Source organism: Acanthisitta chloris, unplaced genomic scaffold, assembly GCF_000695815.1.
Source record: "Acanthisitta chloris isolate BGI_N310 unplaced genomic scaffold, ASM69581v1 scaffold1824, whole genome shotgun sequence".
Classification (NCBI taxonomy): domain Eukaryota; kingdom Metazoa; phylum Chordata; class Aves; order Passeriformes; family Acanthisittidae; genus Acanthisitta; species Acanthisitta chloris.
In genome coordinates, this window is record NW_008667478.1 from 78,500 (window position 1) to 81,644 (window position 3,145).

Here is a 3,145-nt window from a genome sequence, read left to right on the forward strand (position 1 = left end):
TCAGGGAGGGAATCCAGCCATGGAGTTGTAGATGTGAAAGATAAATTTGCATTGATGCTGAGGATATTGAAGGACAGGAGAAGGCCTCTGTCAATGGCCCATGAGATCCTTAACCAGCTCCAGACTTCCCAAGGCTCTTGGCATCCGGAGAGAGGCTGAAAGGTTCACATTCCTGGAAATCCTTGTATCCACTGAGATGTGGAGATGAGTAATCCAGCCATGGAGTTGTAGATGTGAAAGATAAATTTGCATTGATGCTGAGGATATTGAAGGACAGGAGAAGGCCTCTGTCAATGGCCCATGAGATCCTTAACCAGCTCCAGACTTCCCAAGGCTCTTGGCATCCGGAGAGAGGCTGAAAGGTTCACATTCCTGGAAATCCTTGTATCCACTGAGATGTGGAGATGAGTGTCAGAGCACAGAATGTGGCAAAGGGATCAGAACAACCTTGTAAAGCTAAATTTAGGTACAGAAGATGTTGGAATCTCACCATTTGCAGGCAGCAGGGCACAGGGAGGGAAAGGAACTTGATGGGAAACTTAGATGACCATTCTGGGAGATGAGGAGATTTCAGCCATTTAATAGTCAATACCTGTACCAATCAATCCTTACTTTTGTCAGAGAATACACCACTGAGTCTGAAGGGAATTAAGTTAATTTACAGGCATGAACTCCTGGATTTACGGCCTTGAGCTCCGGAATTCCATCCTATACCAAACACTGAGTTCCCCCACTGTGGCCTGAGCTCAATGGCACAGTAAGTTGGCCCCTAAAAGCAGTTTGTACAGACAAAATAGTCTGTATTTCTTAACCTTCATGCCAGGTTTGTCTGCCACCTATGAATGATGTCATCACATCATGGATGTAATGCACCTCATGTGTGGGGCAAACGTGGCTCTGCTTCGCTTGCTGTCCCCAGACCTTGTCAGCAGCACTTGGCTGTCACCAGTCACTCACATCCTTTCAATCCCAACGTGATGGAAACAATCTGGGCTGCAGAGCTCTGTGCTCAGAGACACCACTTGGTTCTGTGCCAAGCAATAATTGTCTAAAATAAGGAGCTTAGCCACACTTGTCCTGACTTAAATTAAAACTTGGAGGGAAATGAAAGAGAAATTCAGCTGGCAACTTCTTCCAGTCATCCTCCTGAAAGGAGGAGCATAGAAATCATCAATCCAGTTAGGATGAGAGTAAGGGATTTCTTCTTGAGCAAACATATAAATAGCTTCTATTGACTCTTTTTAAGACAACATGTATCAAACAGTTTGAATGGAAATATCTGCCACCCTCTGAGCAGGGAACATATTGGGAGCTCTGGCTGTGCTGTGTTTGCTTGGTTGAGCTGCTCCTCCTTGAAGGTATCATCCTACATCTCTACAAAGATGATGCAGAAACTCCTGGTGGACTCAGCAGAGAGTCCTTGGGCACTTCTTGGAAAAACAGATGGATGCAAACATCCTCCTTGGACACAGCACCAGGACTCTGCTCCTCTCTTCCAGGAAACAGCTGCTGTCTGTCCTGCACAATTTTCAGCACAAAAGGCATCCTTGTCTCTCTTTTTGGGGTGTGAGTTCACCTTTGGTACAGAATCCCGTTATTCAGCCAGGGTTTGGTGGAGGAACAGAGCCTCAATTCTACTGGGAGAGGGATGAGTCCCAGCCCTGACTGTGTGGGACACCAAACCCACTCGGTGGGTGTATCAGGTACCTCAACAGCAGCAGCAGTGCCATCTCCATGGGGTCCATGAAAGCATGGAAGCTCTGGGGGGTACTGGCTGTGGTGCTGGGGCTCAGCTTGTTGCTTCCCCCTGTTATGGTGAGGCATCACCTCCCAGAGCCACAGTGCAAGGCCGACAGTGGGGAGAGCTCCCAGTCCAAACCTACATCCTCAGTCCCCTCTGTATACTGGGAGCACAGACCAAGGTTTAGGATCTAAACCTGATCCCTAAGCAACAAAATCTGGGATCTAAACCTGGGCCTAAACCTAAATCTAAACCTAAATTTTGGATCGAAACCTAAGTCCAGCTGGAAAACGAAACCAAGGCAAGCCCAGACCTGATCACTGTGAGCAATCTCCCAACCCTCCAAGTCTTACAGCTCAGCATCACTTCTCTAGGAAACAAATTCCTCAAAACATTGGCTCCCACTTGTGTGAAGGTTTCTCTGCCAGGCCAGTAATCCCTGTTTCCTGGAAGAGCTGCTGGCCACAGTGCTGTCTGTGCCACATCACATGTGCCTTTCAGGCCTCTAAGCCTTGGTGAGTGTGTGGCCTCACATCACACCCGACAACAACTGGAGCTTCAGCATCGCTTCCTCAGCCTCCTGATGCTCTGATGGCAGAGGGAACAAGCTAAAGGTTTGGCACAGGAGAGCTGGCTCACACCTCTGGGGCTATAGACTGGCCTCATCAGGCAGCACTTGTGCAGAGAGGACAGGAGTGTGGGCTAAGGCAGGGTGGGAGCTGCTGTGTCCAGTGTTGGGATGAGCAGCTTCCAACTGTGTGCAATCCCCAGGGGATCTACTGGGATCAGAGCCCTGCTGGGAATGGGATTTGGACTGGATGACCTTCTGCAGGTCCCTGCCAGCATGGATTATTTTGTGGTCCACAGCAGGACAAGAGGATTGCCAAAAAAGCATCAGCACCTCCCACCAGTGTGTCTGAGCACACAGCAAAGCTCTGCCACAGCTCCAGAGCCTTCTGAGCTCTATGGGGCAGCTGAGGGTGGTTTCCCGCCTGTGAGGAGGGCTAAGAGGAAAAGAAACCAGAAATAGACTTCTTTGTGGCTGGAAATGAGCTGCTGTGGGGGGAATATGGGGCAAATCTGTTCCCCCTCCTTCCTTCAATACTCTGCATGTCATTGATGCCCAGGACAACTGTAGCTGCCCCACCCCTGGGAGTGTTCCAGGCCAGGTTAGATGGGGCTTTGAGCAGCCTGGGCTAGTGAAAGATGTCCCTGCCCATGGCAGGGGATGGAGCTGGATGAAGTTTAAGGTCCTTTCAACCCAAACTGGTCTGTGCATTCAGGGAGAGGAGGAGGTGCTTACAACTGCTGCCTAGCCTGAGTTACATCACGAGTGACACCACCAGTTCCTGCAGCTCAGAGGAACATGCAGAACAAGGTAGCTCCATAGTAAAAGGTTTGCAA